This window comes from Acanthochromis polyacanthus, chromosome 2, assembly GCF_021347895.1.
Source record: "Acanthochromis polyacanthus isolate Apoly-LR-REF ecotype Palm Island chromosome 2, KAUST_Apoly_ChrSc, whole genome shotgun sequence".
Lineage (NCBI taxonomy): Eukaryota > Metazoa > Chordata > Actinopteri > Pomacentridae > Acanthochromis > Acanthochromis polyacanthus.
Window position 1 is genome coordinate 15,606,046 of NC_067114.1, and position 22,600 is coordinate 15,628,645.

At 39.1% G+C, this 22,600-nt stretch overlaps 1 protein-coding gene across 1 annotated transcript in view; it reads right to left on the bottom strand.

The window, feature by feature from the left end:
- LOC110949783 (CUB and sushi domain-containing protein 1) overlaps positions 1–22,600 on the bottom strand; it is a 329,068-nt gene that overhangs the window by 226,372 nt on the left and 80,096 nt on the right.

The window sequence follows — 22,600 nt, forward strand, 5'->3', positions numbered from 1 at the left end:
CTCAGCCTTTCCACCTCAGCTTTGGAACCAAGAAATATTAGATGGTAAAATACAATATCCCCATGCTGTGATGGCCAGAACCATGAAGACCAGCAGCCACAGAGTCAACAAGTATTTACCAACATGCAACAGAAATGCAGGTTCTACTGTACCACAGTCGCCACATAAAGCAAACGTTGAAACTTAAAATGCATTGCTCCGATTTTACTCAAAAAGTCTACGTTCTCATTGCAGGTACTCCAAAGATGTACGCTGTTTTGAACAGATATAAAGCCATGGTGATCCAGTTGAATTGCTCTGACTTATTTTAAAGCAGCATTAATTAACAGATTTTTTGGCTGCTAGTGGGTGACGGAGGAAGCTTAAAATCAACGCCTTATAAAGATGGTTTACACATCCAGCTGACTGATGTGTTTAAATCCAACAACAAATCAATTTAACTCGTATTTCCTTCTGCTAACTCCTGACTCCTTAGCTGCCAAATGCTAACTTTGCCCTCTACTGTGTTGTACTTTTAGAGATTTTCTAAAAGTTTAGGTGATAATAATTCTTTGCAGGTTTTTCTTTTGTTGTATTTCAAACTAGTTTTTCACATGGCAAGTGCTACGAATCCACAGAGTTAACGCAGGGAAAAACAAGCTGACATTGAGCTTCTATAGCTGAGAAGCTACCTTCATTTGAACTGTTCACTGCTGCATGTCAGAGCATGTCATTACTGTGTTCGATCGCTTTGCTCCAGCACCGACTCATCAACCCACAGCTCTAGTGTCTGTATGCCATTCTGCTGCGATACTAGGAGCAGTTAGTTATCAAATAATGATTCTCAACCTTTTCAGACCTGAAGCAAGGAGGTTTATCTGGCGGCATAACAATAGTGTAGCAAAGAGAACATTACTTCAAGACAGAACTTGTTAAATTGAAGCTTGAGGGATTCATGCTCGAGGCCTTTTTGCTTTCACACTTCAGTCCTCCTTTGCTCTGTTGAGAAGGGCACTGCACCTCAGTCCTATTCTCCCTTGCTCTTTGCTATTTTCTACAGTTTGGTTCTGTTCGTTCTCCTTCAGTAGCAAAGGAGATTTTTCCTATTCCATGGCAAGACTGACACAGCTTTAAGTGATCTATTTTAATTTTTGTGGCTCTGATCACCACCTCTGTACAGGTGACCTCAGTGTTGTGTAGCAGCAGTTTGCCTGCACTGTGAAACTCTGGAGATTTATTATTATGTTCCTTTTGGAGCAAATAAATGGTTTCTGCAGGACAATTTAATACTGTAAAATTAATGACTGGTAAGGGTTAAAGTCATTGTTATCCCACATTTACAGGCCCAGATGAGGTTGCTTTGTGTCTTCACACTGAGACGGACCCATAAAACTCAACAGAAAGTTAAAGAATTAAAAGCTGATGTGTTATGGATTATTAGTCTTGAAAAACTGGACATTCTCCAGAGGTTTTTAAATTCAGTCTTTGCTGTTCTGAGTATTTTCTGGCTCAGAAAATAGAACAGGTCATTAGAGTAATAACAGCCTGGATGAGATGAGAGTCCCTCTAAATGTATGGAGTGATCTTATTCTTAAGATATTCCAGTGGTGAAAACATCAGAAATGAACCAGCTGTTTAATGTGGCTACAGATCACATTCAGATTTAGATCAATAATATTTTAAGGCTCTCAGCAGCAGTTTAGTAGTAGGGAGCCATGCGCTGGCAAAAGTCTGTCCCTAAGCATGCCCTGGGACTATAATTACCACTTCACTTTTATTATTCAGTTTTTTATTAGGTTGTAAAAACTGAGTGACACTGAAATTATTAACAGTTGTCATGCAACTGTGCAGAGATGACAGCTTAGCTAAGGCAATTTTTCAGTTTCGATTAGATATATGACCAAAGTCTACTTTTTTATTGCTTTTTAATTAAACAGTAAGGTGTGCCTTGTGTGGATAAAAAGAGTTGAGAACTACTGATAAGTCTCAAGGTTTGTGATTGCGGATTGTTTCATTATATTATCATTGTTTTCGTTTTTTTATAGTATGAGATTAATGAAATAAAAACACACAAGTAATTGTATAATTCATGGAACCAATATCAAGGCAGGACATACTTCATGTTTCGTACGAAATCCTCCGAGCTGATGCAAAAAGCATCCATCTTCATGTGTTTCATGCATTTGTTCCTTAAACTTTTGAGAAATAATTATTTGTGCTAAGCATTGCTCTTTTTGATGGCATGTGCAACAATAATAACACTATATCAGTTTTGGAAACTGCACCACTGGCCGGCAGTTGCTATGGAAACAGTGACCCAGCCTGAGGCTACAGAGTGCTGCAGGGGACAAACAGAGGAAACATCAGTCAACCTCTGTGTAACACAACGCAGAACACATCCACAATTATTTGCACTTAAAAAAGGAACATCTGCACAAAGCAGTTTTCACATATGTATTTTGTTTGATCTGGGACAGTTCAGCCTAGATTTGTAAATAAATGCAGATAACTTCTAAAATCATGATCTGGAGTCCCAAGACTTTAATCTGTGATACACCATAGTCAGAGTCTATATTCTGAAGCTGCAAAGCATAATTTAGATATAGGTGTCTGTTTTTTAAAACCATTCAGCTATAGCAAGGGCTCAAAAAAACAAACAAACAAAAAAAAAGCAAGGGCCCATGGATTAACTTTGTTCTATGGTTTCTAATGGATTTAAAGTTCTATCTAAATGATTAGTTGTTCATGAAACACTGGTGTTTTTGACGTGAAGACAGAATTAACACATACTCCCAGAGGAAAAGAAAATTCAAAAAGAGATCTCAAAAATGTCTCATTTACTTCTCCTAGACAACTTTGAGATCTGTGTGACACCAAACTGAGACTAAGGTTTATTTCTCCTGTGTCTCATTTTTTTCTCCTGAGCAATAAGATGCACTAAATCTCAGTTTAGTCTCCTTTAAAGTTTCAGAAGAGATCTCAACAAGCTCTCATATAATTCTCAGAGTTTCTCAACTTTTGTGTCTCTTTGTGATCTCAGGCAGAGAAATCAGAGAGCTCTCTCTAAGAACTCCATCTATTCTCATCCCAGCTTCAGTTCATGCATCTCATACTAAGCTCAGAGAGAACAAATGAAGAGATCTCCACAAGCGCTCATTGAATTCTCAGACTCAGATCAAGGTTTTGGTTGTTTTTAATCATCTATCATGTTGACTTTATTGTAATCCACATGATTTTTTTTAAAATTAATTAATAAAGATTCAGATTACTTTATTCATCCCAAAAGGGAAATTCATTTGTCTGTCAGCTCATCTGCTATTTGCTATAGAATTATAAAGCCTGATCACTGTGGGTACAAAGATCTTCTATATCTCTCTGTCCTGCAGTCCAGAGAGAGGCCCATCACGATATTATGAGTGGATGATCCGTGTTGTTTAGAATGATAAATCCAGTCAAGTGGGAGGAGAGGGTGACATGATTGAAGTCACCATATATTATTATAAGTGCCTCAAGATGTTTAGGCTGTATCCTGGCAACTTCTTATTTGTTGCAGCATTTGTAAGGTGTGTGTGTGCAGATTAATATATGCATAGGGTGGTGTAGCTCAGTGGGTAGAGTGGCTGTCTCACACCCAGAAGGCTGGGGTTTGATTCTGAGTCTGTCGTGCTCATGTGGAGCTGTGAGTGAATCTCACATATTGCTCCGTAGGAGCTCCACTATTGTTCATTTTCTTTTCCAGAGGAGAAATAAAGGAGCCATTAAACACACTGTATTGAGATTAGCAAGGTATCTCCCACAAGTCTCAAGTATGACTCCCTCTAATTATCCTGTCTCACCTATTTCTCCTAGTGAATTTTAGGAGAAACGTATGAGAAACCTTTAGACAAATAGAAACTAAAATGAGGCTGACATGAGAATCTCAAATTTGTCTCCTGAGCTGTAGAGAGCAAGCTTTGAGCAGTAAAATTTTCCTCTGGGAGCTCTCCTTAAAATGTTCTAAAAATGTTCACTATCTGTGTAAAATGTAAAACTGTGTTTTTATTACTATAAACAAAGTACAAGTGTCCAAAAATAGCTGTAGGCTGAACTCCTGGCTAATTCACACTGTACTTCTGACATGGACTGTCTGGTTAATTTGAAAGCAACCAGTGAAGCAGCAGTTTAATTGTGCTACTCTCCAAGAGGTGCATTACTGAAATGAATCTGTACGGTGTGCATCACAAAATGACTTGAAGAAAAAGAAATACAAGTCAGCAAACAAAATGTCAGTGCGTCTGTCTGTCGTTCTTGTTCACTTGTCTTATTTTCTATGTAATAAACTTTGCTCAGGGGCTCCATGAGCCCTTTACAATAACTCCTGAAGGCGCCCACACCTCACTATGATAGACAGTTAGAAAGAAGGGCTGTAGATAAAATAGCATCTCATTCAGCCTGAAAACCTCAAAATCTCTAAAAACCACATCCATTGCCAGTCTCTCATCGTTCCCTCTTCACTGCTTCTCCCCCTTCTCTTCCTCCTCTCCAAAGAGCACTGCCAAACACATCCTGTTCTATCTTTTTCCTTCCTGTCATCATTGCTATGACAACCCGCCCTCTGACCAGAGTTCTCATATAGTAAGAGTGGCCTACCCGGAGGCCTGTTGGTGTGTCAGGGAGGACAAATAATAACTACAAGAATCAACATCCTTTGTCCATGTATGGCACAATACATAACATGCCACATATGGATAAAGAACAAGAGTAGGACATGTGTGCTCTTGCATTCCAAAGTAAATCTACTCCTTTCATGACAGAATATTCTAAATATGTCTGTGGGAGGAAAAAATGGAAAGAAAGAGACATTATGTTTGTGTAACGTGTGGGAGATGAACACATCTTAAGCTCCTATCAGACTTGCTCTCCCTTCCATTAATCGGATGCCCTCTGCACTATGAGGTTACAGACTTGTCTTTAATCAAAAGTGTGGTCTTTCAATTTGAGTGCATTATTTCTCCATTTGATATTTCAGATTTTGTCAAATTTCCCTCAAATCCCTGTCGTCTTTCTCAATAGCCCCTGCTCAGGTGCAAATGTGCTTTGGTCCCTGCTCTACTGTTTGTCTGCACGCATATACGCCGCTGCTGCACAAGTGACCTGTGCTGCAGTTTAAGTGCATCGCCTCACACTCCAGCTGCTTCTGTGCTCATCAAACTATTGCCCTCAGATTTGTGATGCGTGATGTCCACGCTTGGATTATATAAAAAAATACGGACATTGGTAAATATATATTAACTCCACTTAAGTGGAAGAACACGGTTACACAACAGCTGCCCATAAAGGATGCTGTAAGAAGCAAACCTGGTAACATATAAGTCTGAACTGACAAGTCGTCACATTAATGGAAAGGCAAACACAATCACGTACTTTGAGTTGTGCGAGGCTTTGTTGTTTTACTACTTTTCAGCATCATCATTGGTTCAAAAACGTCAGACTGCCAACGACACATCCTGAGATTAAAAACACATTCTTATTCACTGTGCTCTACATTTTCATATCTATTACAAACTATAATGTCACAAAGACGCTACCTAAAGATCAAATTAATGAGATTGACCAGTAATGAATGTAATACAGATTTTGGCGAAATGTTAAAGGAGCCGATTTCGCTTGTTACTTCCAGCTGTTTGTAGGAGACTTTCCTCGAAGTTTATTAAATAACAGCAAAGATCTATATAAGCGTCTCCAAAATAGAAGAGGTGCATGCATTTACGCACAACAAACAACAGCAGTATCTCATTTAATTATAAATCATCTCTAGCATGAAGACGGGATTGGTCAGGGTTCACCAGCAAGTCAGACTGTGTTCTATTCTTCACATTGGACAGGTGAGGAGTCACAGAGAGTCACAGTTGTTTACTACAGCATTAATTTGCTCTTAACAAATCTTCCATGTATGAAAAAATTGCACATGTTCTGTGGCTCTTTCCAACTATGGTGGGTCTCTTTGAATAAAGCCATGGGGAACATTAACGTAAAAGGAAGCTGTTTGAATGACAGATTACCAAAGCCAGATTGATGAAGGCACCAATTTTGCACATCTCATGTCTGAAAAGGGTTTACGATTGTAGCATTCTGATCTGAGATGTTTTCTGCTGAAAGAATTCAATGCTGTGTAGGTGGGAGTCCTTATGTCTAGGATAATGACCTCACGACACTATGCTAGGCAGCACAGCAACAATTAACACAATAATAAAGTTTATGACAGGTCTGGTTCAGATTCTCGAGTGCTGCAGAAATGTACAAAACAAACAAAACATAGCATTAATCAGAACAGAAAGAACATTTATACAATTAATTTCTGACATACAGTAGAACAGAGAGAGAGAGACCATAAGTGTTGATGGTTCAAATGTTTAAATCGACATTAATCATTGGTGTCCCTGTTGCTTGTTGCAACTCTCTCTCTCTCTTTCATGCACACAATGTCTCGCACAGGTCTAATGCATCTTCATTTAGTCATGCTGTCCTCTGGGCACATTTACATCTGTCAACGCACTATACAAAATGGATGGATGGGCTTGTGGTTTATGTGTCTTCCTTCATGCTGCATGTATACGTGAATCCATCTGTCTTCTTGTGCGTTTCTGTGCGTAGGGTTTGGGTATTTATCTTCGTATATCTTTAAGGGCAAATCTGTCTCTGTGTCGACCTGTATTTACATGTTTGAAGATATACATTTGCCTCTGTCTTTGTATATAACAATGCATTCGTGTGAATCAGTAGGTGTCTGAATGTGCATGTGCGCTAAAGAGTCAATTTCCTTGGTATACGGTTCACGGTCCCCTGGGCACCACAGAATCGTAGGAAAACTCGATGTCACAACTATTCCCATATATCATCGGAGTGACGCAAACACAGCCGCACACATACACAAACACACAATATATTGCTTTAATAGTGAGACTTTGCATCACAGCTCATAAGATAATATAATAGGTATTGCAACTGTTGGAATTGACATAATGAGTTGCTGCGCTGCTGCTTGATTTTCTATCTTTTCAGTTATTGTATTGCTGAAAGTAATCTGCTGCTGGCTGAACAATACAAAGAAAAAGTATAATATTCTTTATCTTTTCATCCAACAAGACTTAAACAGGCTAGCAATGTGAGAAAGGAACAGCTCTTACAGACTCAGTATGTCCACAGTATTTTACATCATTATGTATGGGAGATTTGAAACCACAGAAGAAAAAGTCTGTTGTTTCTCCTGTCTGCCACATGATGTGAGGGGACATTATTTGGCAGTTTTCGCAGGAATTAGGAAAGCTTTCCTCTGATACACAAAAGGGGGCTGTAATAGTTTGACAGTTAAATTGGAATAATGGTTAAAAATACCATGTCATTATTCCTTGTGCTTCCCATGCTTTATTATCACTGCAATTTCTCCAGTAAAATGCCAAGAAAAGTGGACACTTTGTCCAGGTAATTTTGATTTTGTAAGGCTGTACCATCTGCATCATTGATTCCACAGAAATTGCCTGAATAAAAAAAAAGGAAGAATGATGATACTAATCAGGTTTAACTGTACTGATCATTGCTATCTTCTTTCATTCTGTGTGTTTAAGTTTATAAAGCATTATTCAATATTTTTATGTGACAACGTGAACTCTTCCAAACAAAAAATGTGTGACATATGTAATCCTACATTTACCCGTTCACTGGGAAGTGAGCATAGCAGAAGAATTAAATGACCCCTTTTCCCCTGCATTCGAATGACAGACTTGCCCCCTGATAAAACAAAATGTGTGAAATGGCCAGTCGCTGACAACAAAGGCCGTTACGCTTGCCGTAAAGGAGGCAATTATTAAAAAGTTTGCTCAGCACACCGCACGATGACAAATCCGTCTGGCCTGAGATCAAACTGAAAATGATTTTCCAATAAGAAATGTTGAATGAGCCGAAAATAGCCAACATTGTTTTTTAGTATTATAGCAAATTCTAGCATCATCTCCTTATTATATCACTCAAATAATGTCAATGACAAATGATGCATATCACAGAATTTTTTTGTCTGTCAGCTGTAAATATGCTTACGCAAGTCAGTAAGGGATGAAAGGAGGGACATAACTGAGATGGCAGGATACCCGATAAATCACTGGTGCCAAAATTCCTCCAAAAAACTCCAGTGTGACATCAATCAAACCAACAATATGCAGATGTGGATGGCCAAATTCCGCCACCTCACCACTCCAAAATGCTGCTGATATTGGCTTCTGTGCAGTTGGGAGGATCTCACACCTGAGAACTTGCATCAGATCCAAATCAGTGTTTCTGCTTCCTTCATTCATTCACATGCTTCCCCTGAATTGTCAGCTCTATTGCAAAAAATGTGTATAATATTGCCTTATTTATCACTGTATTCCAGCAATCATTCTGCCACTCAAGCTACACAGCACACAGCAGGAGCGCTTTTGTTTTCTGTTCTGCTTGGCGGAAAGCTAACTCAACACTTCCTTAGCTGGGCATCACAATAAATGTGAAAGCAGCAGTAAGGCATGCAAGCCTCTTTGGAAAGCGTTAAAAATGCCATCAAGGTTAGCAAACATTGAAGCGTCAGATGGAAACATTGCAAAGACAAAGTAGGCATTTTAAACTTCTGACAAAAGAAGCCAAAAAAGAGACAATTAAGAAGAATCAAGGACTGATGCCGTACTTTATTTATACCAAGAAATGGAAATGTCGCACAAGAGTTGTGCAGTTTGGTATAGATTCATGAACAAAAAAAAAAAAAGAAAGAAATGTCATAAATAGTTACAGTAGCAAGATGAAGTGGATGAAATAGGACAATCCTTCTACATTTAAAGAAAGATATAAAAAATGGCCTGAAGAGTGTCAGGTTTGTACCCCCACCAGTAAACCTACATTCATAATAATAATCTTGCAAATGTAAATTCATAGATATCAAACATGCCAGCATTAGCATAGCTGAGATCAGAACGATCAGTGTGATAACAGCTAAATCTGGGAACCCACACAACCAGATAATCTTGACTGATGACCGAGGCACAGATTGAAATTTCTGCTTAGATGAGAAAATATGATGTCAATGCTGGAGTAAAGCTCAATTATCATGTTAAGGGTGTCAAGCACTGCTTGTCAAGGGTAGATGTCTTGCAGGTTTCTGTTCCTTGAAAGTTAATGAGCTGCATTTGTATCTGAGGCTAAACGCTGCTCATTAACTATCTATGAGGACCTAATACATGGAGGACACCAGCACTGCAGCTTGACTCTTCCAGCTGGCAAAAAAAACATATGACAGCAGTTAAAAGGAAACAACACATGCAAATAATTCCACAGTTCACAAAGTCCTTGTTTCTTCTTTCATCATATTACTTTTAATGCTGCAGAATACAGATCCCTGCTTATTTTAATGCAAGTCACTTAATCAGGAACAGATTTTTTTTTTGTGCCTGGGACACCAGGTTAGCACAGTTAAGAAGATCAAGATGGTATCACATTTATGTGAACAATCTGAGTTACAGACTAAATGCTTAAGGGTTTGAATAATCCAAATGGATTTAGCTGTGGACATGTCCCAAATATTAAAACGTGCCAGATGAGCTGAGCGGAATACATCAACGCATGGCTACTAAACAAGCTCTCTTGTTTAATATCGTATGTTGTGATTAGACAATACTGTAGATATTTCCTCTAGTTGAAAATGCACCTTTTCAGTGCCTGAACATTTACGATATGTTATAAACAAATGAGGCAATATTACATTTACAGCTTTGAAAATAAAAGGAAGCTGCAATTTAAAGGACCAGCAATGACAGTCAGCCTATGGGCTTCCCTGGTAAATTAGAGTGAAATTAAACTATTGCTGACGTTACGGAGGACCCTCTGGAAACCCCTATAAGGCGGACTGCAAATTAATCCACAATGAACCATAAAGTTTTGCTTTAGAAGCAAATCACTTGGCAGACAAACACAAACTTGTACTTTAGTCGCAAATAAAATAACAATATCGACATTAGCCATAGCTTCGTGTTCTGCATTTTTTTAGTGAGGTAAATAAAAGTGGCGCTTTTAGTGATGAACAGCATTCACAGTTATGACTACAATCTTCCCAAAAACAAAGGACACAAAATTAAATACATTTTTGTGGCTATAGCATAAAGGGCAGGCTTGATGTTTGCATTTGGTGCTGCTCTGTTCTGATCCACAAATGCTGAAAGTTACTTTGATGTTGCTGGCAGACCAGCTGCTTGTCTGCTACTGTGCGTGTGCATGTGCGTGTGTGTGATCTCCCAGCTTATCCTCAGCTTTCCTGTTCTGTCTGCCCACCTGTCTGTGTGTGTATGTGTGTTCCTCTGTGGGTGTTAACCATAAAAACAATGTAAGCCCTGTTAAACCTCCCCATATTTCAACTTTAACACTCTCATCTCGGCTCAATTTGCGCATTTCAATTGTTGTGTGTGGGAGAGAGATAAAGTCAGAGATAGAAATTTCATGTAGACCTGTGTACACCGATGTTTGTGTGTGAGTGAGGAAAAGTGTGTCTGTTTTTGTTTGCGTATTTGAGTCAGTGTGAGTTTGTGGGCGTTTCATGTATTCTCGATCAATACACGTTGTGTTTGGGGAAATAAACAACCCCTTTAGGGCGTTCTGTGCTATAACTGCACACACACACATATACACGCATGCAAACGCACATGGACACACACATATTCATGCTTTTAGTCGTCTCTGCCTAAGTGCTCCAACATATTTACAAGAGAAATGGGGAACTGTGGAGAGGGGTGTGTAGTTCGTTGTAAATCTTTCTACATGTGCGTATGTGTGTCTGGGATAAGCTCCCAGTCTTTACAGTGTGTGTGTGTGTGTGTGTGTGTTTTAGAATCATATGATTACCTACAGTATAACACACACTGATATTCCACGGCCAATAAAGAACGCCCTGGTGTCCTAGATTTTCAAATTGACTCAGTGGCTGTATGTTGTGTAGCGCAACACAAAAAAAACATGGCAGAAAAACAAACCAACAAGGTTCAATTCTTGTATTCAGCGCTGAAGCATTCACCTTGTCGTTACAGAGGTCTCGATAAAAGACTGGGCATGAAACATGATCCACATGCCTCTGTGCACTTCATCTCCTCTCCAGACACGTGCCATTATTCACAACAACTCATGTGCTCACACTTGATGTGCTTTTGTTTCCCTGAGTTTGCCCGTGCACAAGGAGTGGCATGAGGAGCACATCAGCAGAGCAGCAGCTCCGGCAGCCTCCCATCGTGTGTCCACTCAAAGGCCATTCAGGCACAGTATCGAGCTGTAGGTCATCCAGGTTTTGGAAGCACTTCAACAACATCACTGCAGTCATGCATGTAAAACATACAAACATACAAAAATAGAGCGTAAAAACATGCTTCAACTTGCCTTTTGGAGCATTAAACACAAGTAAAATGTGAAGCATTGTGCTACCTATGTATTTAACTGTCACTTTAAATGTATTGGCTTTTAAAATGTGTGTTCAACATACCTTGTCGTGGGAGATAAAGGCCTTAAAAGATAATTCTGGTTAATTTCAACCTGGAAGATAAGCGGGATGTGAAGATGAATATACCTGTGATTAGGTCAGATGGCAAGTGTCCCTGCATGGAAATCACAGATGCAGTCGCAGAATTGCTATTCCAGTCCGTTTGAAATGATTCATGCAAAAATCTGCAGGGAGCTTGCACTTTCCTCCACAATATAATTTCTCTTAGCTCTCGAACGGTGGCAGAGAGTGCAAAGTTTACACGACCAAGAGAGCCACAATATTAATGGTAATGGGAAATGGGCCGGGCTGACATAAATATGAATTATTCCTTAACTGATAATATACCTAATAGTTACAATAGTCAAACATTATGTAGTTAAATGCAGTCTACTGTACGTGAAAGATAAGGACACAGGCCATACTGCATGGTTATAATAGAAATATAGCAATACAGCAAAGTCTGGAGGTGGGTCTTGATGATACTAACACAGCTGCTACTACGGTAACACAAAAAGAACAGCACACTACAGTCATTTTATAGATGTTTTAAGGGTGTTCTCAAACTGCAAATTCTACACGTTTGTCTTTGACTAATCAAAGTGTCAGAACTTCTTAGCAGACATAAAGTATTAACTCCAACTACTAAGATCAACAATCTGCAAACCACACATAGCCTACATCACTGTCAGTGTATGAGCAGGTGTGCTCGGGCCAGCAGGAATTAATGGCATAGTAAGGCCTTTGCTACCACCTCTTAGACACCACACAGCTCCTCATTACTCCCAGCCAAGCCAAAGTGCCATAAACTGGGTGACTCACCCGGCAACCGACAGACCTGCGCTGCCACGTTAGACAGTAACTGATATTGTTCTACTGCTACAGTGACAAAATGCAAATATTTTTATAATTCACCTAATCTGTACAGTTTATGGCTTGTGTTCAAGAAAAAAATCCCAGCCAATCTTTGTAGACATACTGATGTATGACTTAAGTCACACTTCATGTCTATGGTGTTGCGACCAAATTTGAATTAGTTCAACTTTGGGTAACAAAGTCCTCAAATTTCCAAAACTGCAAAATAACAATCTGGCCAAAACCAGACAAAACAATACTTGCTTGATTGAATATCAGCATGCAGAGCCACCTGGCAGGTTTGTTACAAAAACACTGCTGTCGGTGTCACAGTGTTTACCTCTTGGTGAATACTGAGTTCTGAGGTGAGAGACACCAGAGGTCGGTGTGGAGTGAATGGATTGAAGGTGTCAGTGGGACTTATGTGCTGCTCACGCTTTGCTTTTACTCTAAGAATGCATATAGTAAAAGGGCATATGAAAACACAAAATAAAAATAAAAAAATCCACAAAACTAGAAGTGCTGCTGTAAAACATACACATTTGCATTAATATACCTGCAAAGTCAATCATCTGACAAACTATCTACAGTAAACTCCTTCAAATCTGACTGGATTATACGAGATCACACACCGGATTCCAAAGATTAATACGTCTTCTTCCAACCTGGAGAATCACTATCAACATTTCATGAAATTATTTTCAGTAGACCCAAAAGTGCTTCTGCAAAATATACAAACACACGCACAAACACATGCACATGCAGAGATATAAATCATAGTTAAATGATAATATATATTATAGTTCATTATCCAACAAGGCAGTGACTATTAATCATTTCTACACAGGCATAAGAGTGTGCGTGCATTTCACGTCATAAAACAAAAGATCAGTGTGTAACCGTCCAAAGGCAGTGTGTGTGTGTGTGTGTGTGTGTGTGTGAGTGCAAACCTTAACAATGTGAAGTTAAAGGTCAACATGTGTGCACACGGTAATACTTTAAAACGAGGGATCCGCATATTAGTAGATTTGTTCATCTGTCCGTCCCTGAAAACATCTCTGAATGTGTGTGTGCGTTCGTAGATGTGTGTATCCTGCAGCAGCCAAGATCATCACCGAAGATTGATGGTGTGAGCCTGAACCGTGCAGCTATTCGACGTCGAATGCACCTTGGTTTTACAGCACTTTACGGCTTTTTATAACATTTTGCAGCGTTTCCATTTAAATAGTATTCAGTCCAGAGAAAACCATTTCTACGCTTGGGGAAAATCGTATCCTGTTTCACATGTGCATATGCATGCGTGAACGCGAAGGTGCACATGCATGCACACACACACACAGACACACACACACGCTTGTTAAATAAAATAAGTTTGACAAGCCCTACTGGGCTAAATGACAGACATAATCATTCACCACTACATAACATGTGCCCACGACACTGCGACACACACACAAACACAAAGAGACACACACATGGAGAACAATCGCACACGCTCTCTCTCTTTCAGATGCACACACATACACAATCATTCACTGATTCATTAACCACTATGTTTCATCCATCCATCTTTCAGCAGAGGGTGAAGGACAGCTGGAGGAAAGGAGGGAAAGAAAAGGAAGAATAGAAGAACTGCTGGAACATGAAGCACAAAATGATGGCGGGGAGAGTGATGCTCTTATAATACACACCAAGAAAACAGTGCATAAAAATATATTTTTCAAACTGAAAGCAAGAAGCTGAGAATGAAAATGAGAGGAGGAGAATGTAAAATAGGAAAATGAGAGAGCGGTGGGAGAAACCTTTAAGGAAGAAAGAGTGGGAGTACGGGCAGAGAGTACGTTGAGGAAATGTGAGAGGCGAGTGCAATAGAGGGAAACTTCTGATGTTTTCGTGTGAAACATGTCACGTAAAAGAAAAAAAAGAGGAAAAAAAAACACAACAGGGGGAGCGTAATTACAAGCATCTCAGAGAACCACCAGCTTTCACGCTAATCCAAACAATACACATGCACCCACGTGTGACTGAAAAACAACCAAACTGAATACATTAAAATCAACTGTGCCTGTAGCCCACACAAGAACAGTCTGTCCCTTATCTTCTTCTGCAGATTACATTTCTGACAAAATCACGACAGAGACAGAAAATGAGAAGAGCAAAGGGACTGATGAGAAAAGTACCACCCATACTAATTTTAATACTAATAATAATCGTGACTAGACAAAAACAGAAATAAAACAGAGTTGCCACCACCGTGTGCCAGGCTGTTAATGCCCTCTTTCTATGATTTTGCAACAATAGCGTCTCTACAGAATATGCAAAAGTCATTTTGCAATAAATTTTCCATCAGCTATAAAAAGATTTCAATAAAAAAAAATCATAAAAACAGAAAGAGTGTGGAATGAAAGAATTATTAGAATTCTGTTTTTTTTCTCATTTCCTTTTTATGAAAGAGGCCAGTAAATCAGAAGTGTACAGTGCTTTTAGGAAAAATGTTACAAGAAGCAGGAGGGCATCTCTGCAACTTTTTCTTCTTGTTAATTAGATTTTTAAATGTTGCATAAACTCGACTTTGATTGAAATCCGCTGTGTTTACTTCCATTTTGTGAATGCAGGCAGGTATGTGCATGTCAGAAGTAGAACCTAATTACTGCAATTACTCATTTTTGTAAATGAGTTGCTTTTTCATGCAGCCACAAATTATGATTGTTTTGACCTCAGCATTGTGTCTTGCTTCTTAATTGTAAATGTGATCATTTGTTTTTAAAAAGCAACTTTGTAAGAGTCCTATTAGCAATGAAGGGGATGAAGGGTCTAGTCACTAAGGACTATTACAATTAAACTACATTTTACTGTTGTTGGTTTTGTCAGAGACAGGGTGGCTTTGACATAACAGCCCATTACTGTTTGAAATGTCTGAATGTTATTTATTTGTAGAACTTTCTTTTAAAAACTACATTCATTACAAGTAAACAAAGTTAGTCCCAGCATTATTTTTTTCACTTATATACCTCCTCAATATGTTTTTTCCCCCATACCTAAGTACAGTATTGTAGTCTAGTTTTTTGTAGTGTGTACTCCAGCTTCATAAACCAAACCCAGCTCAGGTTCTCACATATGTGCGCGTGCACTCACACGTGCGCGCACACATTTCCTCTTCATCAGGCTCCCTTTCCTAAACGTTAACCATAGCTCCAGCTGTAGTGTTTCCTAAAGCGGCAGTATTCACAGGACAAGCAATAGGCTTATTAAAACACTGAAATAGGATCATGTGGTTTTGCTTTCTTTTTGTTATTTTTTCTCCACAAACTGGTGTTCGATCATTAGAAGTTGTTGACTCATGTCCTTTTTCTTCTAAGCCAGGGGTATTCAGCGAGAATTCAGAGAGGTCCAGTCAGAGAAAATGGGTTAAAGCAAAGGTACAGATAATCATAATGTCTAACTTGAATTAGTGTAATATATGTTGATGTAACCTGGTAGTTTTATTAGGGTCTGCCTGTAATCAAAAACTGACCATCAAATAAATTCAGTATGGTTCAAAAACATTTTGACATTTATTAATAAAAAACCTTGAATATAACTGTATATCTTAAAATAAAATATAGACCTTGAAAGAAATCATGCCTGAACAACCCGAACCAACTTATATACATCTTTAACAATACCTAATCTCATAAATGTAAACATTTGAACACTTTCACATTGTTTTCTTGTCTTCTATCACTCTCCTTATATCTCTGCTGCTTAATGGGAGAACTGAGCTGCTGCTTGTCCTGCCAGTGTTTTGAATCATGGCCTGAATGGTGTCAGAGCTGTTCTCAAACATATTTAGAGGAGCTCATTGGTGAGTCTGGAACAATATTTAGTTTCAATTATGTTCATAGTTGAGAAAGCTGCCTTACAGCTGTATGTTGAGCCAAACATGGTCAGCATGTGACCACAGTCTGCCCTCTAGAGATGTATAAGAGAAAAGATAATCTGAAAAGCCGACTCCCAACTTGTTTAATGGAGTATGGAGTTTAACACTGTCCTTGCAGAAAACATGTTACTGGATCCTAGATTAAAGAAGCTTGCCTTCAGTGACCACAGAGCTGTTGATGAGAAACTTCAGAGAATAAGAGCAGCAGCAGCAGCAGCCCGACACCTCCACCATTAGAGGACCAATTGGAGGAGGAACCTCAAACTTCTGCTGTGTGGAGGCTCTTTGATGGAAGAGCTACAGGAGATGATTTAGAAGAAATCCTACAGCTGATGTGGTAATGGAGGATCATATCTATAGGAACACCTCATCCAACCAGCAGACGACCCACTGAGCTGGAGGCAGACCAAGGTCTCAGTCTGCCCCACCTGGTGAAGGTGATGGAGGAGAGACAACTTCTGTTCCATCTGGGAGATTCTTCTCAAAAACACGGCAGATATTCACTGAAAGAAGAAATGTATCAGCCCATCCAAGCTCGGGCATCTGATTTTTCTGAATGTCAACCTGCACTGAGGACATTTATACTGTTTGAATACTGAGTCTGGTTCTGTTTCTGTTCTGGTTCTGTGGGTTTATGTAGAGAGTTTTGTTCATTTGTTTTTGTGCAAAAAATTTTGATTGAAATATTAAACAAAAGTAAGAATGCCTGTTTTTGTAACAGAACAAATGCACAAAATGAGTCAATTATAAGGCTTCTCATGAAAACACTGAATGAAAAAGAGTTTGTCAAAACACAAATGATTCATATTTGCCAGGTTAGGCTAAAACATGAGGCTACAAACAATAACAAATTAGGAGCCGTTTGGGAGCGAAAGAACCGACTTTTCTTTAGAAGCCGTGCCAAAAGCTCTCTGAAAAGAGCCCAACTTCCATCACTACTGTCCTCCTCTCTGTCCCTCATCTCTCAGCTGCTTTTTGACGGCAGAGCTGCAATGCAATGCAGCGACGTCATTGGCTGAGTATCGTCACGTGGAATGCCTGAACTCGTATAGAATTGGTCTGTGCATTTCTCAGCTGATAGACCAATGATAAACACTGGAAAGCTGCACTGGTAAAATAGAAGCGACCTGTCAAATTTACACCCACGGCATTTGGGTCCGGATCCGAACCGCGGTCCGCCTTTTAGTGAGCCCTGTTCTAAACCATACACCTTCCCCCGTCCCATACAACTTCACCACTTCCTAACACAGAGAAGACGAATTTATGAACGGGAAAGTGAACGTTATGTCAAAAAACATACTGATACATGTGTTTGCGCATTTTTAAGTGGTTATATGGAAATTCGGGACCTTTTCTAGTGGATATACAGTACGGCGCATACCTGCGTGTTTACACCTCTGAGTATACGTATCTTTGCGCATTTTTAAGTGGGTATACAGAAATTCGGAACATTTTCTAGTGAGTATACGGCGTATACCTGCGTATCACGTAGACTACACCCCTGCCTAAGTAGTAAACCTAAGTAGTCAATCCTGTTGCAGGGTGGCTTTGTGTATCATCATCCTTCAGAATCAGTTTCCAGTCCAAACATGTATGGCTGAATCACTCCAATCCTACAACTTGTCCTTGTGGGATTGTAGAATGCTTTGATGCTGTTTGAGCAGCAAGCTGGTGCGCTGAAGCTGCAGTGAGTGGGACTGCAAGGACAGAGATCTTCATAGATTTGTACAGTCTTAAGGAGGAAATAGTGTAGAGTTACATCTAGGCCATTTTAAGGCAGGGAGGAATTATATTCATGGAATAAGCTTCTACAAATGTTTCTCTGATAACCAGAAATTAGTTTTTAGAGGTTTGATATATGACCGTAGGGGGCCTTTTGGAAAGTATTGATTGAAAACATGAAGCAAGATCAGTAGGATTCATTTTATTGTCCCGTCTTGAAGGAAATTTGAATCAAAAACGAGGCCTATATGCTGATTGCTGGAAAGTAGTCATGGCAACCATTAAATAATCTATTGTGACATATTTCCCTAATGCTGCACAAAAACAAAAATCCCTCTGTTCCATGTCAGGATGCTGACTGTCAAATCAGTATAACACATGAAGCTAAAATGAACACATGTAAGACAGACTCATTTTTATTTTCTGTTAAACAAAAGCAACAAATGCAGTTAATCATATTGCTTTTGCTCTAAAACAGCATCACTGGGGTTGAATTGCAGTATTTTGAAATATCTACATACATGTATTCAACTGAGTTATTGATAATTTATTTGAGTATTTTTCCATATATGTATTCCACTACACTTTAGACGGAAATATTACACTTTAGCTTCACTATTGTACAACCAAAGTTATTGGTGAATATTCAAATTAACATTTTAATAGGACTGAGACGATTAGTATTTTGACCTTTGACATTTCAATTATCTTTCGTGAATAAGATTTCTATACTTTAATTTAGTTATCTTTTTCATATTTACTTTCCATTTACTGCTAAAGCCAAATGTGCTTATTGCTTTCAATTTATGACACGATCAGTTTAGAATATTTGCAATGAATGAAGTAAGCATTGCACCAAGTCTTAGAACACCACATCTTGTGGTGGTCAGTATGCAGTCTGAACTCCCACCTTTACTGCTGAGGGCCATGGCTTCACCAAACTAGACGAGCCCTCAGTAGAGGGCAGAACCACGCCCTCTACTGGCGAAAACCCTGTCCTCCCTATACAAATGATGCAATATGTATCAATTTTGATCATCGTACGTATCTCCCTTCCTACTTGATCTGCTGACCTGTAACTCCACAACTGAGCAGGGGAGCTCAGACTGATCTTCAGCGCCAAGTTTGATTATCCTGACTTCAGCACTTGCAGAGATATCGGAACGGACATAGCCACATACATACTTACATACTTACCCAGCCAGATACTGCACCGAATGCAGTATCTGACGTTCGTCAGGCGTGGTTAAATACATGCACCATTAGGATAGTGGATCAGCTCTGTTCGTTTGAAGAGTCCGAAAATCTCAGAAACTTCTGAATTTGATGAGGGAGACGATTTCTTATTTGGCTGTTTTACTATGCTCCTCACAGAGCATGCATGTGGAAGAAGTCAATCCTTTTTCAACCGCATTACCATTCTTTGCTATAAACAGTCTTCCTTTCTGCCCTGAATATTTATAAGTTTATGCTGCGCATGCTTGTGTGTCATCATGGATTTCTGTGCCTAAACTACAGTTTGACAGCCAGCAGTTTTTATTTTTATCCTACAGACTGTGTTTGATTAAAAAGTAAATCACTTTCATAACGGCACTCAGAGGTAGCAAAATATAGCAACTATAGATCAAGATCCAGCAACTTCTTTATTTAGATATGACCTATGTCGCCAGTAATTTTGGGGTCAATTCAAGTTCTAAGTACATTTTCAGCAGACTCCAAACTACCCTCAGGCATCCTTTATACCTCCCGGAGACTTTAAACCTTCATCATCTGATGTTGTAATGACTCTTGAAGCTGTTCTGTCTTGGTTGTGTTGTGTCTATATGCTGTTTGTGTATGATAATAAATCCCTAATTGTAAATGTTTTGTGCTCTTAGGTCTCAATCTCAATCAGGCTACATGATTAAGTAAATTTTACAGGATATGCAATTACATCTTAGGAGTGTGAATGAGAATGTTTAACATCACTGGGTCTCTTAGAACTTCCCTGTGCAAAATGAAAAAAAAAAAAAAACTCCAGCACACCTACATGGTCTGCACTAATCTTTTTAACTGGCTCTCCCATTTTACCTAAAAAGCTAACTTCTGCTGTGATCAATAGCTGTTTTTGTGGCTTTTTTTGAAGGTTACTCCAATAAAATGTAGCCTGATCCAGGAAATGAGTGTTTCATTTGATTTGTAGCTTTATTTTTCCACCGCTGGTTATATTTCAGCCAACTAACCACCAGCCTGAGAGCAACAATGGCTCACTGGATCGCAAATCACATATAATTCATTGTGTACCTAAGGTAAATAGTTGAGGTGAATCCAAATCCCTGTGGCTCCGACAGCACTGTTTTCAATCATATCTCTCTGCTGTTGAGTCACTCCAGCAGCACTACAGTGCTGGCAGAGCATCCCTGTGCCATAGCCACCAAACGCAGTGTACAGGTCTAAAAATCCTCATCCCATTTTTCTGTTAATTAAATTTCATAGCTGAGGGTCAGTAGCTCAGTGGGCAATGTCGACAGTGACCGAACCTTGTTAGAGTGACTGAAATGTGTCTCATTTTGGTAAAGGGAATGTAACTAATTCATTTGTCACCAGGTCACAGCAGCAAGAAGATTTCAACAGGCAGTGCAATTCATAGCAGGGAATTTGTCCCACAAAAAAATACTAAAGTGACACTGGTGATCACAAAAGTAGTTAGCACTTATCAGCTACACCCTTTAGCTGATGGATTTTAAATTTAATGCCCCTCAACAACACGAAGTCAGGTAGTCATGCAGCAGTAGTTTTGTGAAGCATTTTAGAGGAGGAAAAGCTCTGGAGGGAAGTACAGATGAACACTGGATGATTGCTCAAATATTCGTGACGAGGGAATATGGTTCTGGTCAAAAAACAAAACTATAAATACCTTTTACGCTGAACCCTTTAGTAAAGAGAGAGACGTGCATGCATGCATGCAAAAAATAATGAAAGTAAAGACCTGCATGGTCTTTTCTGTCATGGGGAACTACATCCAGAGGCAGAGGTCCAGTCAGAACTCTGAGGAAATGCCTCAAGCGGAAAAAAAAAAATACTCAAACACAAAAGTTATACAGAGGAATATTAATCCTGCCAGTTGCACAACCTTAATTATGAATGTGCACTCAACTAACCCCTGAAAATTAAGATGTTCAGTTGCTTTTTAAAGCATTTGTGCTTAAAATAAAAAAAAAAACCTAAAAGAAATGTAGCCGTCATAATAACTAAACAGGAAAGCTAAACGGCAACGGTATTTTTTCACGCATAGTGGAGGAACTCTCCACTCTATCCCATAAAGACAAAAATATCAGCATGTGAAGTATAATGTGTCAACAGCAGCAAACTGCTGTCGAAACGCTTGATGAAAAAAAGAACCGGTATCAAACTGGTGGAAAAACAGCATGTCTTGCTACAGACAAGGGATGTATCAGTTGCTGATGAACAAGCTGACATAAGTTTTTGGCTGTCAAGCAGTGACATGGGCAAAATTACAGCATTTATGCAGAGCCAGTTTGCATAGTTAGGGAAATGCTGCACAAAACTGTCTTTCAAAAGGTCATGCACCAATACACTGCACTGAAAGATGCCTTTAGACAAGATAAAGCTGGACTAACCAACATATTAATACTGACAATGTGAGAATTCAAAATTGGTTATTTGTAATGACCAGCTCACTGAGATATGCACCAATTTTCCCAGCTCTGCAAAGACATTTTGTTCATTTTTAATCATTGTGCAATCTTTGTTTCCAGCCAACTGTACACAGAGCACTGAACACTGAGCGCAGCCGGATATTCCCCCTAGAAGTTGGTGGAGCACAGTTAAAAGCAGAGTGAATATTGGACTCACATTCATCAGGTTGCTGAAGAGCTGTTTGCTGTTGGATGTGTAAAATGGCAAACTGGCTGGTAATAGTGATGCTTAAGTGTTGTGTTTTCCAGCTTGCTTCATTGTCCTCTAGCAGCCAAAAAACACTGAAGTTGTGAGAAAGCAATGTCATTATTTTCCCAACTGATTAACGAGTATTAAAATATAATACACTCATTATTTAGCTAGCTATTTAAAAACAGTTTTTTTTTTCCTGCATAAATAAATATTTAGGAATAGATTGCTTTTCTTTCGAATTTTCCCAAACCTAGTTAGGTAGTGAAGTTCATTTCTCTTTTTTGGGGAACTTTCTTCTGCATTAATCATTGTTCAGCTTAATTTTGGGTCTCATTTCTGTGTAGATGAGTAGAATAGAAGTGTACATTCAGAACAGACATATTTCAGATTTCACTGGTTAAAGTAAAAATAAAACTAATATTCATAAAATGAGTGAATGTTTATCGATAGCCTATAGGCTGTGCTTGTATGTGTGTTCAGCTGAGGTGCCACCTACACTGCAATTAAAAGACACAGACAACACTGTGAAAGGATGTTTAAACTTTCTCCTCCTGTCTTGAGATGCAGCGTACGTGTATGTGGTGTATGTGGTGTGTGTGTGTGTGTGTGTGTGTGTGTGTGTGTGTGTGTGTGTGTGTGTGTGTGTGTGTGTGTGTGTGTGTGTGTGTGTGTGTGCGCGCGCGCGCATCAATGTGAAGTCTTTGATGTATGATCAA